Here is a 21,852-nt window from a genome sequence, read left to right as displayed (position 1 = left end):
TTGAACAAAAGAAGCCAGACAGAGAAGAATACACTGAATTATTCAATTTTTATGAGAAGTTCAAGAACAAGAAAACCTAATCTGTGGTAAAAGATAACAACAGGGTCTGACTAAAAGAACCATGAAGGATTATTGGGGGGAAAGGTAAAGAGATTCACAAAGGCATATACATTTATCAAAACTCAAATGTATAGTTCAGTTTTATGTGTTTCACTGTAAATAAATTTACCTCACAAACTTTTAAAGCAATATTAAAATTTAAAACTTACTTCACTCAGCATTTTCCCTTACTAGTTATAAAAAGCCTCAAGATTTAAGACAAGTTAATCATTTAATTACTTTTTAAATTTTTTTTTTTTACATTTATTTTTGAGAGACAGAGAGAGGCAGAGCACAAGTGGGGGAGGGGCAGAGAGATCGGGAGACACAGAATCAGAAGCAAGCTCCAGGCTCTGAGCTGTCAGCACAGGGCCTGACGTGGGGCTTGAACTCACAAACTGTGATATCGTGACCTGAGCTGAAGTTGGACGCTCAACCGACTGAGCCACACAGGCGCCCCTTAATTACCTTTATCATCTCACTCAGAAACAAGAATGTATCAATTGTGCCTTCCCCTGGAGTTTATAAATTTTGTGAGAGCAAGGATTTTGTCCATGTAGAATAGATCACCATTATCTTCCCAATACCTATCATTATGTTTGACACAGAGGAGATGCTAAGTATGTTATCTTTGGTGGTTCTTAATGATTTATTGACAACTGTATAACTTCTTTAAATTTCTAGATCACTTACTGATTCATTTTTCTGATCTTGTATGTTTACATAATAAATGTACCATCATGCTTGATAACAATTACAAACCTTGCTCATCTGGGGCACCTGGGAGGCTCAGTCGGTTGAGCCTCAGACTTCAGCTCAAGTCATGATCTTGCAGTCCTTGAGTTCAAGCCCCAGGTCAGGCTCTGTGCTGACAGCTCAGAGCCTGCCTGCTTCAGATTTTGTGTCTCCCTCTCTCTCTGCCCCTCCCCCTGCCTCAAAAATAAATAAAAAACATTTAAATAAATAAATAAGTAAAATAAACCTTGCTCATCTGACACTAGAAAAGAAGCTTCTCCACATTTTCAAAAAGGCAGTCAGGTTGAGTCTTTAACTTTGTGCTCATCTCTTACATGTATTTCAAATAAATATTCAAAGGCAGACTTTTCATGGGCTTATTCCCTAAAATTCATTCTTTTTTTAAATTTTTTGTTTTATTTATTTTTGAGAGAGACAGAGAGAGAGAGAAAAATGAGGGAGGGGCAGACAGAGAGAGAGGGAGACACAGAATCTGAAGCAGGCTCCAGGCTATCAGCACAGAGCGCAATGCAGGGCTCAAACCCACGAACCATGATATCATAACTTGAGCCGAAGTCAGCACCTTAACTGACTGAGCGACCCAGGCGCCCCCAAAAAATTCATTTTCAATTTACTTCAAGCTCTATCTTCTCACCATCAAGTCTTCTCAACTATCCTAATTTCTGGTATACCTGAAGATATTAAATTTTCCTTCTCTCATGTATCTCACTTAGATATATTATACAATTGTTCATTAGAGCTACACTTTTATCCAGTATCTGTTAGCACTGATCTAACAAATTTACTAGCATAATTTATGAAAATACTAGATCCATTTTTGACATAGCAAAAAATCTATACCAGGCCAAAAAAGAAGACAGCTATTAATCATTTGAGCACCAACCCAAAGATAAGACAAAATCCCCCTCTTCACTTTTATATCAATGCTTGCACTTCCCTATGAAAAACAAGAGCAATGATCAATAACACAGCCAGTTCTGTTCCTCTCTCTCATCAAGGTCCCTTCCAACAACACAGGAACCAGCAGTTCCTCATGGAGAGAGCCCTAATCATCAACTCACAGGACACTGAAAAGAACAACCAACAATGAAGACCCAGATAGCCAGTCTGACCAGCTTTATGGAACACTTTTCAGAGTATAATTGTGAGGGGTGGATTAGTACAAAGAACAATTAACAAGCACTAAACCCACATTATCTTTGGCCACTTAAAGGATAAACTTCAAACAGCATAGGCAGGGAAAGCTCTCTATAAGTACAGATATCATTTAAAAAAAAAAAAAAAAAAAAAGGTGGAAATGGCAACAAACACACCAGGCCATTTGTTTTTGTGGGGTTTTTTTTGTTTTTTTATTTATTTATTTATTTATTTATTTATTTATTTATTTATTTTTTAATATATGAAATTTACTGTCAAATTGGTTTCCATACAACACCCAGTGCTCATCCTAAAAGGTGCACACCAGGCCATTTGAAATAATGAGCAACAGTCAACGGGTTCTATCCACAAAACACTAATTAACCCACATGTTTCCAAAAGGGCATTTTAGCACAGAAAAAGATGGACATAATTTAAAGGTAAATACTTTAAATTGTATACACTTGGCCTAAGAGAAAACAAATGATTTCATTGCGAACTTTTTGTTAAAAACTTTTTTTTTAATGTTTATTTATTCTTGAGACAGAGACAGAGCATGAACAGGGGAGGGGCAGAGAGAGAGGGAGACACAGAATCTGAAACAGGCTCCAGGCTCTGAGCTGTCAGCACAGAGCCCGACGCGGGGCTTGAACCGTCAGACCATGACCTGAGCCGAAGTCGGACACCCAAATGAGCCACCCAGGCACCCCAAAAATTCTGTCTTAAAGAACATTTGGAAACCTACTGACTTAGTGTTTTAAAAAAAATAAATAGGGACGCCTGGGTGGCTCAGTCGGTTGGGCGTCTGACTTCAGCTCAGGTCATGATCTCACAGTCTGTGAGTACGAGCCCTGCCTCGGGCTCTGCTCAGAGCCTGGAGCCTGCTTCATATTCTGTGTCTCCCCCCTCTCTGCCCCTCACCTATTTACACTGTTCCTCTCTCTCTCAAAAATTAAAAAAACATTTAAAAAATTTTAATAAAGAGTGCAAAGAATCACAAAACTATTACAGAAGCTTAACATAAAACTTTCAGTGGGTGGTTTTAGCTAATTATCAATTTATGTTAACTATAAACTAAGATCTCTACAACCTTAGTAATAGTTTCCAATTTTTTATGGTATGGAATCCTTCTTCAAAATTAAAAATTCTTCTCCCATGACCACAGTTGGATTGAAATATTATGGATTGATTGAAATGACCATGACTTTTTAATATATGCAAGATTATTTATTCATTCACTATTAAATGTTTAAGGTCTATATGGATTTTCAGACCCCTTGCAGAGATACATAGCTCAATCTGTTTTCTCTAGTTACTAATCCCCTCTTTCCCATGAGTTTCCCACTTTTATAAAGCATCAGAGAGATCACCATTTGGCTTACCTTTAGAACCATTCCCAATCCTGAGAATGTATGATTCTGGGACAAGTACTTCTCAAAAGAATTTGGGGATTTCTAGAGAAAGGTCCCAATATATTTGGGACCCAATATTTTGTCCCTCCCGACACTCTAGGTAACAGTAAAGAAATTTAAAAGCTATAATCCTTCAAGGAGCAGACAACAGTGAAGGGCAGATGGCAACACATTTTTATAATGAAAGCAGATGATTAAGTTGGCAGATAGAACACACACATCTAATTTTCCTCCCTCATAAAACTCTACTAAAACAAGGAAAAAGATGTTGTTGTGTTCTATTTTTATCTCATAAACCATAAGGACAGGGAGAATGGAAAAAGAGACAACAGCAATAAAATTTTGGAGGCTGGAAAGAAGATGAATGAGTGGTAATTGACTTTGTCAAAGACAGCCAAATTACAAACCAGCAGTGCTGGCAATTTAGAACAAACCCAATTTATACTACACAATCCTCAAAAGGCTTAGGAACTGCCAGAACAAAGAGGAACAAGGGAGACCCAAATAAGAAAGGATCAGGTGAAAGCTGTGAACAGTTAGAAACCTAGACCCCATTCCTTCTCCAAGCTGCTGAGTGGCCCATACTCAATGCAGCAGCTGACTGGAGATTTATTCTCTCAAGAGAGCAAACCATAAAAGGTAGAGGACATAAGTATCCCAACAAAAAGAAGCAAATCATGTGACCTTATATACTGAATGTTCTATGACTCATTCTCCAGCCGTGTTTCTTGAATTCCCAGATCACTAGCTACCAAACCTCTACCCTCCAAGCACAAAACTGGAAGATACTCTCTGGGCAATGTGGCCAGACCAAAAGGAAAGACAGAAACCCTGGAGTAGCTAGCTTCAAACAGTCCAAGTGAACCAATGGTTTCAATCTTGACCACATAGGGGAATCACCTGGACAACTTCAGAAAATACCGATGTTAATCTATAGGGATAGAAATCAGAATAGCAGTTGCCTCTGGGCAGGGAGTGGGGAAGAGAGAACAAAGATATACTAAGGAATTTTACAGGGTTTTCACAATGCTCTGTATCCTATTAGTTACGTGGGTGTATACATGGCAAAATCAAACTATTTACTTAAAATGTGTGTGTTTTACTGTAGGCAATCATATCTGTTTAAAAAATATTGCTACCTGGGTCCTACCCTCAAAGATTCTGTTGTATTTTAGTCTAGCAGTGTGTCTCTATTTTTTTTAAGCTCTCCACGTGATTCTACAGTGCAACCAAAATTGAGAACCCCTATTCCATGCAGGAGATTATAGAGTAAAACTGGAAGTCAGTAAGCCCCACCTACAAGCTCAGGGCTTCCAATCAGCTTTTAGTCCCCACTCTCAATCATGAAGAAACCAAGGATTATCAAAACTCTGAGGAGGGCCTCAATTACAGAAAAAAAAGCAACTTAGAGGAAACAAACTACACAAGGAAAAGAAAGCCTAAAGAGACTATCTTTAACATTCTCAGATACCGCAACACGTAACAAGAAAGAGATGGAGGAATACATAATTGGGTAGAGGACAGGAAGCCAAACCTACAGGTCTGCATAAGGGAATATGGTCAAGAAGCTGATCTACAGGGCACCTGGGTGGCTTAGTCGGTTAAGCATCTGACTCTGGATTTCACTTCAGGTCATGATGTCAGCACGGAGCCTGCTTGGGATTCTCTCTCCCTCTCATGTGTGTGCCAGCTCACTCTCCCTCAAAATCAATAAATAAACTTAAAAAAAGAAGAAAGAAGAAAGAAGAAAGAAGAAAGAAGAAAGAAGAAAGAAGAAAGAAGAAGAAAGAAAAGGGGGTTGGGGGAAGCTTATTTGCCTCACTCACAGAACCCCAGGAAGGCTCAGGACTTGGAAGTCTCCAGACAGTATATAGTCAGGATGGGAAAGGTATGGGGCTGAAGAGCAGGTTAGTAATTTAAACTCTGCAATATAGGCCTTTTAGTTTCTCTTCATTTACGTCCTCTCATAAATTTATTCCCTAAAAACAGTGACTTAGAGAGACTCCAGACTCAAAAAAAGTAGAATGAAGCTAAGGCTGAAAGCCAAGGAATTAGGCAGAAAAGCATGTATTGTGAATAGCAGCCCCTATCTACCCACAGCCCAATTCCTTTGCTCAGCACTCAGAACAGTGCCAGCCAGGCATATTACCTCCCCCACTCTCACCCCTACCCAGTTGAATTTATATGTCCTTTTTGCATGCTGCCAAACCAATTTTCATAACAGCACTTATAGTGGAGGATAAAGGTCTCTTCTTGAATTTCTACTTACCCTCCTAGATTCTAAACCCTTAAGGGCAGGGGAAGCATCTTAATCAGCTTTGTATTCCCAAAGTCCTAACACAGTGATTGTCAATATACTCAACACTCTAGAACTCTTTAATTGGTCCTAGACACTACACCAAAGGAAAAAAAAGAAAGAAAGAAAGAAATGAAAAAAGAAATAACAAACAAACCAGCTTGGAAAACTAGACCATACAAGGTGTAGTTTAGATTAGGTCGCAATGAAGATTAAAGACTTAGATCAGCTGTACTTTTTTTTTTTTTTTTTTTAAGTTTATTTATTTATGAGAGAGAGAGACAGCACAAGCAGGGGAGGGGCAGAGGGGGAGAGGGGGAGAGAGGCATAGAATCTGAAGCAGGCTCCAGGCTCTAATCTGGTCAGCGCAGAGCCTGACACAGGGCTCAAACCCACAAAGTGTGAAATCATGACCTGAGCCAAAGTTGGACGCTCAACCAACTGAGCCACCCAGGTGCCCCATATCAGCTGTACTTCTATATACTGGCCACAAGTATTTTAAAATATCACTTACAATAATGTCAAAAATTTCAAATACCTAAGATTAAACAATAAAAGATGTGCAAGACTTTTACACAGAAAACTACAAAACATTACTGAAATTTTAAAAGACCTACATAGAGATATATACTATGTTCATAAATTGGAAACTCGATATTAAGATGTCAGTACTCTCCAAATTGATAGATTCAATTCCAATTTCCAAAATTTGTTGAAATTGACAAGAAGATTCTGAAATTTATATGGAAATGCAAAGAGCCAAAACTATCCATTATTAAGGAACAAAGCTGGAGGCCTTACACTATCACACATCAAGGCTTATCATACAATTACATTAATACAGTAATATTGGTGCAAGGATAACAAATAGACCAATAAAACAGTATATCCAGAAACAGATCCACCCTTAAACAGTCACCTGATTTGTGAAAAAGTGCCACCAGTGCAGAGGGACAAGTATGGTTATTTTCAATAAACAATGCTGGGTCAAAAAGATACCCACCTGGTAAAAAGTGAATTTGGACCCCCTATAATCCATGGAAAACTTACTAAAAATTGCACACTTTAAATGTGAAAATTAAAACAAAACAAAAATTTTGTAAGGTAACACAGGAAAACATCTACATATTCTTAGGCTAAGCAAGATTTCTTAAATAGGAGACAGAAAGCAGTAATCATAAAGGAAAATAGTAAATATGTTTCATTAAAATTAAGAATGTCCACCCACCAAAAAAACACCATTAAAAGAGTGAAAAGACAGAATGGAAATAAGATAAATTATGTATAATTTATAGACAGGGTGTGTGTGAACCTCCCAGAAAGGACTCATATCCAAAATATTATAAATTAAAAAAATAAGACTGAGGCATTTTACAAAAGACATATAAATAGCCAATAAAAGATAAAACCACAATCATCAAGAAAATGCAAACTAAAACCACACTAATATATTACTGCACTTCTATCAGAATAGCACAAAGGTTTCAAACTAACAAGCACCAACAAGGATGTGGGGTAACTGGATTAAAATTCTCTAATTAGCACAACCACTTTGCGAAAATGTTCAACAGTATCTAATACTTGAGTTTATCATCCACATACCTCACAAACCAACAATTCCACTCCTAGGTATAAACCCCAACTTAGTAATGTTCTGTTTCTTGATCTGTGGTGGTATACTTAGTAAAAATCCTTTACCTACCCACTTAGGATTGTGCACTTTTTCTGCATAGGATACTTTAATAAGCTTTCTAAGTTTCCTTGACACACAGTTCTCAGAGACCTTAAGGCTAGCATTTTAGGATAGACAAGAAGCTTCAGGTAAATTCAAGACAGTTTACTTAAAAAAAAAAAAAAAAAAAAAAAAGCTATTAACACATTATCAGCCCAGAACGAAGGCAAAAACCACCAACAGATAGTTTTACTTGATCTTCAAAGAACACTGGATTTCTTTCTTTCAGCAAAGAAAGGGGTTTATTATTCTACACTGCAACCCAAAGAAAAGATATCTTTGCAAGAAAATACTGCTTTTCAAAATCACCTCTAACAACACCGGATAGGAGGAAAGCAAAGGAACCATCCCAAAAGTTTTGGTTTAACTCTTCGGGAAAAGGATGACAAATGACTTGATCTAAAACGCCCAAAGAAACAGACACAAAGAAATCACGGCAATTCTAAAACAAACACGAACACCACAATTCCATCTACCGGAAATTCTGCGGTTAATTTGAGGCTTGCCCCGCTAGTCATAAGGTGATTCAGTGATGGCTACTAACGCTGTCCAAGGATACCCCAGGGAGTCACCTAGCACACCTGGCTTGCCCATCACTTGCCTGGCGACTCTGCCTTGCGCAGAATCCCGGAGGCCAAATGAAGACGCCAACTTTGCAAGTAAGGGTGCAGGTGGTCTCACTCCATCGGGGCACCCGGAGAGAACGGACTTCTGGCCTCGAGGGTGGGCATGAAACGTCAGTATCCCACACAGGATTTGAGAGAAAGCGCCCCCGAAGCTCCCCGTTCCCTCCACCTCCCTGGGACTCCACTGGGAGACCAGCTAGCGAGTTTTCTCCTCAGAGCCCACGGGAGGACGGTCCCGGGCCGCCGCGGCCTCAGGGAACTTAGGCCCTGGCGGGGCCGGGCGCGCCCGCCCCGCTCGCGCCGCAAGTTTGGTGGCGGCCCCCACTCGCCGCGCCTCGGCCCCGCTGTGCGCCCCGCGGAACCCGGGCTCGCGGCCCATCCGGCCTCCCGGCCCGCCCGGCCTGGCGCGGCGCCCCTCACCTTGGAAACGTTGGGTGGACTCCGCCGTAAACATTAACTTCCCATCCAGCCGGCAGCCTCGCCGCCGCGTCTCAGCGCCTCGGCCCCGGCTTCGACTCCGCGGGCCGCCTTCCCCGCCCGTTCTCAAGCGCCGAGCTCACTGACGAGCTCAGAGCCTCCTCCAACCCTCAACCACCCCTCTGGGCACCGCCACTGCCTTAACTACTACCCGACCCCAACCCTGCCCGCCCGCAGGCTACTCCAGGGTCTGGCCGGCCGCGTCAGGAAAGCCCAAGGCGCAGGCGCGGCAGAGCCTTAAAGAGACCGGCAGCCTCTACCGCATAATGGGTTCGAGCAGGTTAGGGGCCGGGCAGCCGGTCGAGAAAAAGAGAAACCGAAGGGATTGGGCCGTGGGGAACGGGGGCGGGGAAATCCCTCTCCCTCCTCCGCCTCTCTTTCAAAGCGCCAGCCCTCAGCCTTACAAATTGCAGACTTCCCCAGTCTCCTGAACCGCCCCTTGCCTGTACGAGCAGCACAGGACACACCCCCTCGGGGGCCCGAGAAGACCCCAAGCTTGGAGCTGCAGGCTTTGCTCTACCGCATCGCCCACGCTCCTCCTAGGCCGCGGGCACGCGACGCAGACGCGCAGGCTTCGAGAGGCCGTCCCGGCTCCCCGAGAGGTGACTTAGGTCACTCTGAAAAACAATAATCAGTGTGCAAATAGCACTTATGATTGCAAATCCCTCTACCATCAGTCATCTCGACAAACTAGGTTTATGCAGAGTCCCGCAGGGGGCAGAACCTGGGCACAAATACATGCAGTCCAGCCAGGCAACCATCCAGTATCAACGAAGAAATTCTTAGAAGTACGTACTTAGTTTGGGACAGAAACTATCTACTAATTCCGGTCTAACCCCGGGAAAAACGGGCAAGAAAAATAATAAAGATAATACAAATTGCCTTTAGAAGTTACAAAATGGGAGTAAGTATCAGCACAAAAAAAAAAATCCAAAATTGTTTGCCTAGAAATTAGATAGTCCCTGGTTATTTTCTGACGCAAATTTACGGTTTCCATAAAGGGTTTCACTGTAGTAAGCATTTCATAAAAAGAAAAACGCTCCACTTTTTTTAAAAAACAGGCTTAGGAAACACTAAAAAATAGGAAGTAGAGCCATGCTCTCCATCCAGCTAAAAACTTTGAAACCTTGAAATTTTATGAGGCAATTTTTTTCATAACTTTTAGGTCATGCCATTATTTAAAGTTAATTTCAATTGACAATTTTATTGCAACTGAATCCATTTTGTATAAGAAAGCTAACAGACATCTTGAAAAATCTACCTTTCCCTCCTATATTACATCTATCAGCAAATCCTGTTGATTTCACCTTTGAAATTTTCTTTGGATCTGTTCTCTTCTATCTCTTCCATCACCACCCTAGTCCACCTGTATGGGGGTGGAGGGGTGCCTGACCTAGTCTTCTAAATGGCTTACCCACATGCCCCTTAGTTCCTCTCTCATGTCTTCTCCGCACAAAAGGCTATGTGACCAAGTCACTTCCCAGGTAAACCACTTTAATAGCTTTCCATTCTCTTGGACAAAAACCCTCAGCTAACCAAGCCCAATATGGTCAGATGTCTGGCCCACCTCTCCTCTCCATCTCTTCTCACTGTTTAGTCTACCCGTCTCCTCCATCCTGCCATCTCTTTTCCAGCCACACTGGCCTTTTCCAATCCTTCAAATCTTCCTCTCTTGACAGAGCTTTTGCATATGCTTTGCTCAATGCTTAGAAATCTTTTCCAACCCTCAAACCTCTTACCTCAGTCGGCTCTTGTCTGTACCTCTGAGGAGCACCCTTGGACCTCCTCACCTTGGTCCCTTCCTATCATACTGCACTGAAACTGTAATTGTATGATTATTTTGTTGAATTTTTATTCCCTCCTCAACTGGATTATTACATCCATAAGTCCAGGAGCTTGGTTTTCTTTGGTTCATAGTTGTATTTCCATATTTGTCAATATGTATCTGTTTAATCAATGACTGAAAATCATAGAATGTTAGAATTTGAACTAGATGTGGTTTAAAGATTACCTCAGTCATGTACAAAATGTCACAATTTGACATTTGTAATCAGAATCTAAAAATAACTCCAGTTATTTGTAAAACTGATTTCATATTGTTTTAACTGGGCTGTCACAAGATTCTTTGGGCAAACTTTAAAACAGAGTTCTCAAAGCACCTTGTAAAAACCACTGTATTAATAATGGCTACAGGATGGGCCCACATGGAACTAATAACACTTGCTGCTTCAAGAGAGGAAAATAGGGTGACTGGTAGACAGGAGTAGATAGGAGACTTTTGACCACCTGCCCTTTTGTACCTTTTCAATTTCTAACCATGTGAATATATTACCTACTAAAAAATAAATAAATGACACAAAAGAGTGCTTACTGTATGATTTTATTTATTTGAAGTTCCAAAACAGGCAAAACTAATCTGTGGTGGAAAAAAAACAGAACTGGTTGCCTCTGGCAGGGAATTTATTGGGAAGGTACAGGAGAGAAATTTCTGGGTGATAAAAATGGTCTAAATCTTGAAATGGTGTGAGTTACACAAGTGTGTTCGTTTTGTCAAAAAAAAAGTGTGTGGTTAACATTTCAATTAATGTGAATTTTACCTAAAAAAGTATATAAAAATAAATGCGGCATACTATTTTAAAATTAAGCTAACACACGGTTGAGCACTCTGTGTATGAGTATTGGCAAGGGCTATACATACATTATCTCTCTTAATCTTCATAGTATGCTCATCAGGCAGGTATTTATAACCCCCTTGCATATGAAAAAACTGAGACTTAGTAAATACCAAGTAACTTGCCCCTATTTATACAAACTGAAAAATGGTGAGACAGAGCTTGGAATCCATTCCGTCTAATGCCAAGTGGTTTATATATATTGTCCATTAGATCAAGAGCTTTGCAATGATTGGAATCATATTCTGTCTTAGGCTTCTCAGTAGCCCAAGTGCTTTTTTGCATACTTGCTGTTCAATGTATTTTCAATGAATGGTAAATAATAAGCTTGGTGATTTTATTGATTGAAATTGTATATATATATATTTTTTTAATGTTTATTCATTTTTGAGAGAGAGACAGAGAGTGAGCAGGGGAGGGGCAGAGAGAGAGAGACACACACAGAATCTGAAGCAGGCTCCAGGCTCTGAGATGTCAGCACAGAGCCTGATGTGGGGTTCGAATTCACGAACTGTGAGATCATGACCTGAGCCAAAGTCGGGCACCCAACCCACTAAGCCACCCAGGCACCCCGAAATTATATTTTTTAATTGGCCCTACACATATACATATATAGAAAATATATATACATGCCCATATATTCCAAATAATCTAAATAATCAGCACTGCTGTGCTAAATGCTGAGATACTTTATTTTAAATGAAGTCATTGGCCTGAGGAAAGGAGTTTATTCCATTAGCCCTGACCCTCCAGCTATCTCACTGGTTTATGCCTTTCCTTCACTCACTCAATTTTTTTGACAAAAGAGCTTACACTTTAACTTGTCACTGAAATAGCTCAATCTAACCAGAGAAATAGCTAATTCTGATTTCTCACAAGTGCTTGAGCACTTGCGTAAGTGAAATTCCACCGTGTGAATTCCACACCAACACCACCTCTGCTCCAGCTCTCCACCACTCTGCTGTTCACACTCTGGAACTTCAAAATAGAGGAAGCATGGGTGCAGTGGGCAGTGGCACCCACCTTGGAGACAAATTTGAGGTCAATTCAATTAGCAATTCAAAGTTTTCTCTGTTCTAATGTTGCAACCCCTTGGCATTGATTTTTGTCACTGTACAGGATAGCGTCTGAGCTCTATTCCCTCTAAACCTGGCAAGGGTTAAATCTCAGAACACCATGCTCTCAAGTGCCAAAGGTGTTTTATAAGTCAGGCATGTGAGTCATTGCTCACAGAAAGGAAAAGCAAAGGAGGCATTTCCTTGAGAGGCAAAAACTACCCAGTGTATGGAAGAGGAACTCAGTGTAGTCAAACCCATTTGTGAACAACACCCCACACTCACCCTGGTCTCCTGGCATTTGCGGCTTCCTTAGAGAGCCAGGGCATCTCAGTTACATTCTCTGACTGCACTGTCCAATACAGCAGCCACCAGCCACATGTGATTGGTTTACATTTAAACTTAAATTAAAATTTGAGTTTCCCACTCCCACTCACACATTTCAAGCGCTCAATAATAGTCACACATAGCTACTGGCTACTATCTTGGACAGCACAGATATAGAACATTCCATCCATCGAAAGTATTCTTGGCAGTGCTCTAATAGAAAAAGGAGAGGGGCATCCGGGTGGCTCAGTCACTTAGGGTCCAGCTTTGGCTCAGGTCATGATCTCATGGTTTGTGAGTTCAACTCCCACATCAGGCACTGCACTGTCAGCTTAGGATTCTCTCTCTCTCCCTCTCTCCCTCTGCCCCTCCCCAACTCAAACTCAGCCTCTCTCTCTCTCTCTCAAAATAAAAAAAGTTAAAAAAAAAAGAGGGGCACCTGGGTGACTCAGTCAGTTAAGCTTCTGACATTGGCTCAGGTCATGATCTCACAGTTCCTGGATTCGAGCCCTGCGTCGGGCTCTTGCTGCATTGGGCTCCAGCTCAGAGCCTGGATTTTGGATTCTGTGTCTCCCTCTCTCTCTCTCTGCCCCTCCCAGGCTCTCTCTCTCTCTCTCTCTCTCTCTCTCTCTCCCTCCCTCTCCCTCTCTCAAAAATAAATAAAAACATTAAAAATGAATGAATGAATGAATGAATGAATGAATGAATGAAAAAGGAGAAACAATACTCTGGTGCAACTCCTAATGTTCAAAATATTCTGCTTTGAAAAAATGAAAAAGTTCATGATGAAATAGTGAAAGCCTATTTCACTTGGCTCATTGCTTTCCACAACATGAATCCAAATTTAAGTTAAGCACAAAAGTTGTGGCCTCTCCAGGTATTGAGGTTACGAGGATGGCTTTAAACTTACCACTTTACTTCTACCATATTCTATTGTTTGCAAGACACATTATCTTAGAAAAGAACATTGTTAATTGACAGAAGTCTATTGCCCTCTCTTGGCACTTCGTGCACAGGTAGAGAGACTAGATCTGCCACAGTTGTGGTAAACGACCAGCTCTCTGGCTCTAGAGTTTGGGCATCATTTTTATATGTGATATTAGACATTCACATTCACACTATCAATCCAACAACAGCTTCTAACCAAAATGAGACATCAATAGAGTGCCAATTTTTATCCCACCCAGCAAAAGCCTGTTCTTTTCTTGACTTTCTGAGATAACTGTTTTAAAGCAAGATAAAATTTGTTGCCACTAGAACAGTAATTCCACGTAAACTATCCAATTATCTGGGAACTAGTAACCTCTACATTCATGCACGTGACTAGATTGTGACCTAAAATTTCAAGTGTGCTTGTCAAAATTGTGCTTTAACCTCTTTGAGATCCAGTCTTATCATCCGTAAACTGGAAATAAGAATAATCATATCTACCTAAGCATTGAAGTGACAGTTAAATGAAATAGTATATGCAAGGCACATAATAAGCATTCAACAAATGGTAGCTATTGTAATTGCTGTTATCCAAAGCCACAAAGCACCAAGGTGCAAAATTAAAAAGAATAAAGATTTTTTTTATAAGACTCTGATTAGAAAAATCCTGACTCTACCACCTGTTAATGGGTCTTTAACCTCTGTAAGCTTCTGTGTCTTCATCAGGCAAATTAGAGTTGCCAAAGATTGATGTATTGTGAGATGTGTTATTTCATGTGAAAATGGTCTAACAGTAAAGCACAAACTTTAGCTAATGTTAATTAACGCTCTGCCCTCTCCTCCACAAAAAAAGGATGAGGAAGCTACATTAAGAAGGCATTACTTTACAGTAAAATTAATTTAGCTTTTATTACAAACTGCACTCCTAAACAACAAGGGAAGCAACAACTGCTGAAGTCATCATTGAAAGACCACACAACTTTCAACATTGTCACCATGTGGAACTATGAATGAATACTGTGGTACCCAGTCATTTTTCTCAGCTATTCTTTTTCTCCACATGAGAAATTTGAAGGCCTTATGGACTCATCAGTTCTCCTCTGAGAATGTACATTCAAAAAAGATAACCAGTAGCTAATTACATCAAGGGCAGAAACTACTGAATTACAAAAAGTCAATTACTAAAATACCTTTCTTACAGGTGCAAAATTAAACCTAACACTCCATAAATTCTTGTTAATCCCTCAAATAGTCAAAATACAATAACATTCTTAAAATAAAACTGAGTAAGTGTTGCCAAGCTGTTCTGTGTTTCAAAGACTAAGCAACGTATATAAACTCTAACTCAATAACAAAATATTTCCTGTTGCAGTGCTTACATTTTTATAAGTTCTAATAGAAAATCAAACACTGTAGACATTTACCTGTTTCCCATTAGCATTTCTGAAGGCAGCAGTCATTTTGGTAACCATGATAAGCAGAGAAGACCAGGAGACTAGGGATTTCAATTGAATTTATAGCTGACTCACAGGGAGTGTTTACAATGACATTGCCACTGGGATCCACCCATTTAACACCCTTTCAGTTCCCTATACATATGTTAGTAGGACCTTTAGAGGAAGCTGGGAATGTGGAGGACTAAAAATGCAGTAACCAAAGCTTTATGGTCTTATGAAAAACTAATTGATTTTGTTTTTCTTCCACCTTTCCTTCCTCTCTATTTTCCTCCCTTCCCCCACCTCCTTCCTTTCTTCTTTTTTCCTTCCTTTCTTAAATGGTTTGATATGTCTCAGAATGACAACTGAATATGAACTGTTGTGTTTAGGGTGCTGACTCTGAGGCATCGGCTAGATAGAAGCTTCTAAATGTTAGGTGATTTCAGCTCTTAGGATTTGGCACTAGACAAAATTATTAAACTGGTAGGACTTACCTTTGTGGTTATTTTTTTACTCTTTAGCTTTTGGAATACTGTAGACTATTGTGTTCTATCAATGGATATTGCATTTGTATTACTTAGGGCTATTAACCGGGAGTTTACTGTGAAATACAGAAACAAGTGATATACTTTGTGAGAGATATCTAAATAAGAAATATTCTATTCTCCACTATTCTCCCATTCTCTTGAAAGAGATCTCCTATAATATGTTGGTTTTAGAAGACTGCCTCTCTAATAATGATAGCTTATATTTTAGAAGTCTTACCATGAGTTGGGCTATGGAAGCACTTTTCATCTATCTTAATCTTCACCATAACCCTATTACGATCCTCATTTACAAGTGAACCCTGAGCAAGAATGCCCATTACAAGTGAACCCTAAGAGTGCTTCATTTATTTACTCATTCATTCAGTCATTCACACACAAACATATTAAGTATATACAATTGTGTCAGGCAGTTTCCTAAGAAGGACAAAAACTAACACTCTCAGCTCCTACATGTCAGCAATAACATTATGTGCTTCTACGTGAGGCAGGCATCGTTAGACCCATTTACAAGATGAGGAAACTAAGGCTGGTCCAAAGCCACAATGATAGTAAAAGGAAAAGCAAAAATGCAAGCATCAGTCTCTCTTCACTACAAAGCCTATATTGTTTGGAGTTACAAAAATGTAGTACCTGTATTCAGGCTCTAGTGTAAGAACATTTAGTCTGGTGTAAAAGACAGACATATGAACAAATAAATGGACAATAACAATATATTCTTTCATATGGTGGAATATATATATTACAGTGGAAACATACAAAATGGGGAGTACATAACCTGGCTGAGGGAGTTGTACTATTTTTATCTGCCCACACCCCCTCTGTCTTCTATCAGCAAGTGTAGGTGCCTGACTCAAGCTAAACAAATCACTTTTCCCGATGACCACACTGACTGGACTGGGAGAGTCATGCCCTGGGATCTTTCAAACCAGAGCTGGTTTGCCTTCTCATTATGAAGCTCTAAAGATATGAACCCAGAGATCCTGGCTATATTCAGGGAAACAAAAATGAGATGGAGAACATCCTGAAGATATTAGAATCCCTGGTTCCAGTAAATCCTGCTTTCCCTGAGCCTTATATATGTTATACTTATTAAAGCTGGTTATTGTAGTACACACTTTTCTAGATACATGTAATAGCCATCCTCTAATTTGGCCAAGTGGTCTTAACTGCCAGTTCTTCATAAGCCTGTACAGACCCTCACACATTGAATGAAGGCTGGTCTGTGTAACCAATAAAATGCAGCAAAAGAGACAGAGTATAACCTCTGAGGCTAAGTCATCAGGGCACTGGAGTTTTTGCCATGTTTTCCTATATGGCTTGCTTTGGGGGAAGGCAGTCACCATGTGTGAGGGGCTTTATGAAGAAAAAAAAAATCCCATCATCACCCAGGACAAATCTGACAGCCACTCAACCAGCCACCACGGAAGTGGATCCTTCAGCCCCTGGAAACTTTTTAAATGACATCTGTCTGAATCTCATGTGAAACCCCAAGCCAGGACCAGTCAGAAAGCTGTTCCCAAATTCCTGATACATAGAAACTGTAAGAGATAATAAATGTTTACTGTTGTCTTAAGGCAACAGAGCCTGGAAACTGCTTTGGATTCTGTGTCCCCCTCTCTCTTTCTGCCTCTCTCTCTCTCTCTCTCAAATATAAACATTAAAAAAAAATAAAATAAAAAGAAGTGGAATCTGAAGGAGCGGAATCCAGCGAGGTACCCACATTTGAGCTCTTCGTGTTCTTCACTTCTGAGAGTTGCCATAACTTTCCATTTGGAGATCGAAGCATTCAGATGGCAGATAACAGGTTTTCAGATGGTGTTCCTTCAGATGGCTTAGAGGCTGCTAAAAATGCAAGTAATACAGAAAAGCTCACCCCCAGGTGATGCAGAACCCTCAAATATTGGAAGCTTTACAGGAATGGTTTGACAATGTCTCCCACACTCCTTCAAGTTACGTTGACACTTTACCTAGAGCGGTGAAAAGAATCAACATGTTGAAGCAGCTGCAGGTGAATGTGCTCACATAGAGGCCAAGTTCTATGAGGAGGTCAATGGCCTGGAGAGAAAATATGCTGACTGTACCAGCCTCTCTTTGACAAGAGAAGAGAATTCATCATTGGTGATGTTGAGCTGGCAGATGCAGAATCAGAGTGGTACAAGTGAAAATGAAGAAGACAATAAATTGGCCGAAGACATGAAAAATAAAGTAGTCATAACAAAAAAAAAAAAAAAAAAAAAAGAAGCAGCAACAGCAGAGGAGCCAAACCCCAAAGGAATTTCAGAGTTTGGATTTACAATCTTTTGAAATGAGATACACTAAGTGAATTAATCCAGGAGTATGATGAACCGATCTTGAAGCACCTGCAGGATATTAAAGTGAAATTTTCCGACCCTGGGCAGCACATGTCTTTTGTATTAGAGTTCCACTTTGAACCCAATGACTATTTACCAATTCAGTCCTGACAAAAAAATTTAGGATGAAATCAGAGCCAGATAAGGCCTGATCTCTTTTCCTTTGAAGGTCCTGAAATAGTTGACTGTGACGGGTGTGTTATTGACTGGCAGAAAGGAAAAAATGTACAGTCAAAGCAATCAAGAAAAAGTAGAAACATAAGGGCCCAGGCACGGTGAGAACAATTGCCAAACAAGTCCCCAACGACTCATTTTTCAACTTTAGCCAGCTGAAAGCATCTGGGAATGGAGAATCACTGGATAAAGACTTGGAATTCATGTTAGCCTCCGACTTTGAAATTGGACACTTCTTTTGTGAGCAGATGGTACCGCAGGCCATGCTCTACTTTGGAGGAGGCCATAGAGGATGACAACAATTTGATGAAGGTGAAGAAGGAGAAGAAGAGGAATTAGAAGGTGAGGAGGAGGAAGAAAATGAGGACGATGTCAAAATTAACCCCAAGGAGCCCAGCCAGCCCTCCTAGTGTAAACAGCAGGAAGAAGTGAGTGTGCCCTGCAGGTGGGGCCTCTGCCAGCAGATCGCACTCAGGACTCACTGCAGCCACAGCACAACCGTATTGTCAGTCCTTACATCTAACTTGTTTTCTTTTCTTTTCTTTTTTTTTTTAACTTGTTTTCAAGTGCATGATTTGACGTTAACTTTTCCTTTACCCTCCTTCTTATTTTTGCTTAACCTGTACAATGCATTCAGAAATGTATTTCTGAAATAGAAGGTTTGATTCCAGCAGCCTCTAAGGCCTTGGGTGCAGTTCAGTGGACTTTCCCAGGCCCTGCCTTTGGGATGGCCCTGTAGACCCTGGGGGCAGTGGAAAGTCAGTTGATACCAAGGGCAGATGTCTGCGGATGTGGTTCCAAGGCATCTAGAACCAATTACACCACTTCGCAGTTGGACTAGATTCTTCTTTCACGTGAAGAAACCCACACACCTTGTGTTTCCCACCACTTGGTGTCCTTTGCTCTAATTGTCTCAGTAGAGGAGAGTCCTGTTTTCCTTAAAGCGTTCTTTCTTCGGTTTTGTCTTCCTTGGGGTGGAGTAGGGGGTATGTGCACCCAAGCCCCGAGGCACAAGTCTTTGTGGTTCATCCTCGCATTTATTTATTCTTTCCTGCTCGTGAGGGCTTGGGACTCATGCTGTCACTTGTCTGTACAGTTTCTGAAACCATGTGTGTGATTGGTGACTGGGTGACTTGCCAGGTAGGTGTGGTGGTAGCTCCCACAGGAGGGAGGCCTGAATAGAAGGAACCTCGCTTGGACTGGCCAGGCCAGCAGCTGAGGGCAGGAGCTCATTTTCTTCTTTCTTTCTTTCTTTCTTTCTTTCTTTCTTTCTTTCTTTCTTTCTTTCTTTCTCTTTAACATTTTTATTTATTTTTGGAAGACAGAGACAGCGTGAGCGGGGGAAGGGCAGAGAGAGAGAAAGGGAGACACAAAATCCAAAGCAGGCTCCAAGCTCCAAGCTCCAAGCTGTCAGCACAGAGCCCTACACCAGCTCGAACCCACCAACCCTGAGATCATGACCTGAGCGGAAATCCCACCCACTGAGCCACCCAAGTGCCTCCAGGATCTCCTTTTCATGACCTACAGACCACCAGCTGTGGCAGGGGATTGTGGGCATGGCCCCAGGGTTTGCCAGGCTCCTGCGGTGAGCAGCCTGGCCTGGGTAGGGCCGCTTTTCCTTCTAGTGTGTGCATCCAGTCTTGCTTTCTCAGTAGCCCCTGTTCCTTGGCCCCTCTGATCATCTTGTCTTCAAAGTCTTGGGTTCAGAGTGACCTGCTTTTGGCCAGTGGGTGGGGTTTCCAAGCGTGTGACAGCCAGAAACTCTGCGTCCATTCTGTGACCAGGCCTGTAGAGTGCTCAGCCTTACTTATAATACATTTGCAACTGAATATGGTGTTTGCAATTTGTACAGAATAGTTAGAATATTATATTAAAGTTATAAAACACACAAAGAAGTAAAAAAATATCTCTCTAATGATTTCTGAGGAGTAAGAGGAACTGGAATATTTTAAAGCAATTTCTGAGAGTAAATCATTTCACCTGTACATATTTTTAAAAATATATTTAAACAAAGTAACTAGGAACCTTGATTTATTACATAAAGATAGAAACCTATATCCAGGGGCGCCCGGGTGGCTCAGTCGGTTGAGCGACCGACTTCGGCTCAGGTCATGATCTCGCGGTCCGTGAGTTCGAGCCCCGCGTCGGGCTCTCAGAGCCTGGAGCCTGTTTCGGATTCTGTGTCTCCCTCTCTCTCTGCCCCTCCCCCGTTCATGCTCTGTCTCTCTCTGTCCCAAAAATAAATAAAAAACGTTGGAAAAAAAAAAATTAAAAAAAAAAAAAAAAAAAAAAAGAAACCTATATCCAATAATTTGAGAACACTCATTCATCTCAAGCACACATGAAACGTATAGAAATTGGTAGGGAACATTTCTAAAACTTGACTACTTTTCAGTCAATAAGGCATGTCTCAACAAATTTCAAACAATTGGTGTTATACAGAATATTTTCTCTGAACAAAATGCACCTAAATTAGAAGTCAACAACAAAATTTTATTATCTTTGTATCTTAAAGATAAAAAGATAGAGAAATTAATTTTCATCCCCAGAGGTTTCAGAATTTGAAAATAAACTTCTAAGTGACTTCTATTTTCCAACAATATCTCTACAGTATGGAAGTGTATGAACAGCTAGCTCTCTGTGCCATATGGTGTACTGAATTACTGAATAAAATGTACTCATTACTTGGGTTGCAGTGAACAAAAGCATAAAAACTATTGGCCTAGAAAAGCTTGTACACATGTGTATCAGGAGACAGGTTTGAGAAAGTTCACAGAGCATTGTTAGCAACAAAAAAAGCTGAAAACAAACCAAATATTCATTGATGGGTGAATGTATATGGTATATTAACACAATGAGATAGTATATAACAGTGAAAATGAATGAATTACAGCTCCATACAGCAATGTGGATGAACATTAAAAACATAAGCCTGAGTTGCAGAAGCAACTTACAGGAAGCATGACAAAGTATGATGCTAATTTTAGGAAATTCTAAAAAGAACTAAATAATACATTGTTTAAGAAAATAGATATAATGTGGATCCTGAGAAACTTACCAGAAACCCATGGGGGAGGGGAAGGAAGGAAAACAAAAAAGAGGTTAGAGTGGAAGAGAGCCAAAGTATAAGAGACTCTTAAAAACTGAGAACAAACTGAGGGTTGATGGGGGGTGGGAGGGAGGGGAGGGTGGGTGATGGGTATTGAGGAGGGCACCTTTTGGGATGAGCACTGGGTGTTGTATGGAAACCAATTTGACAATAAACTTCATATATTGAAAAAAAAAAAAAGAAAGAAAATAGATATACCCGACAAAACTACTAAAATGGATATAGAAATGATAAATTCAACTTAGTGTTATTTTTCTCTGGAGAGAGAGGCAGGCAAATAGGATAGGAAAGGAAAGGTGCAAATATGTATAAAGGTATTAATAATGTCTAGTATCCAAGTGAAGTTCCAGGTTCAAGTCTGTCTGTTTTAATTGTTGAGTTTTGTTACACACAGATGTTCTTTTTTTTTTTTTTAGCAAATATTACATAATAAAAACTTTTTTTAAGTTTATTTATTTATTTTGAGAGAGACAGAGCATGCAAGTGGGGGAGGGGCAGACAGAGAGGGAGAGGGAGAATCCCAAGCAGGCCCTCACTGCCAGCCCAGAGCTCACACATGACTTGAGCTGAGGACCCGGATGCTTAACCAACTGGGCCACACAGGCACCCCAATAAAGACATTTTTCAAGAAAAGCTGATTTTGTAAACAAGAAGGAATACTATTGAAATTCCGATTTTAGGGAACAAAAATGCTCAGTGAATTTTCATTCTACTT

The 21,852-nt window shown here is 40.5% G+C and overlaps 1 protein-coding gene and 1 pseudogene across 13 annotated transcripts in view; one reads left to right on the top strand and one right to left on the bottom strand.

Moving 5' to 3' along the window:
* The window catches only part of EVI5 (ecotropic viral integration site 5), a 234,951-nt gene extending 226,159 nt beyond the window's left edge, over window positions 1–8,792 (bottom strand). For 3 of the 13 annotated variants that reach the window (XM_058716550.1, XM_058716551.1, XM_058716553.1), the window contains exon 1: window positions 8,479–8,791. The gene's annotated coding sequence lies outside the window, so the exon portion shown is untranslated. Of the gene's footprint in view, window positions 1–8,478 lie in introns of all 13 variants that reach the window. The other 10 variants (XM_058716548.1, XM_058716557.1, XM_058716559.1 and 7 more) reach the window with 6 other exon arrangements.
* Window positions 8,793–17,265: 8,473 nt separating this feature from the next.
* LOC131493382 (nucleosome assembly protein 1-like 4) lies at window positions 17,266–18,443 on the top strand (annotated as a pseudogene).
* The last annotated feature ends 3,409 nt before the right edge of the window (window positions 18,444–21,852 follow it).

Source organism: Neofelis nebulosa, chromosome 2 (genome assembly GCF_028018385.1).
Source record: "Neofelis nebulosa isolate mNeoNeb1 chromosome 2, mNeoNeb1.pri, whole genome shotgun sequence".
Taxonomy (NCBI): Eukaryota; Metazoa; Chordata; class Mammalia; order Carnivora; family Felidae; genus Neofelis; species Neofelis nebulosa.
The sequence above is the reverse complement of the archived record's forward strand: the minus strand, read 5'-3'. Positions and strand labels throughout refer to the sequence as shown.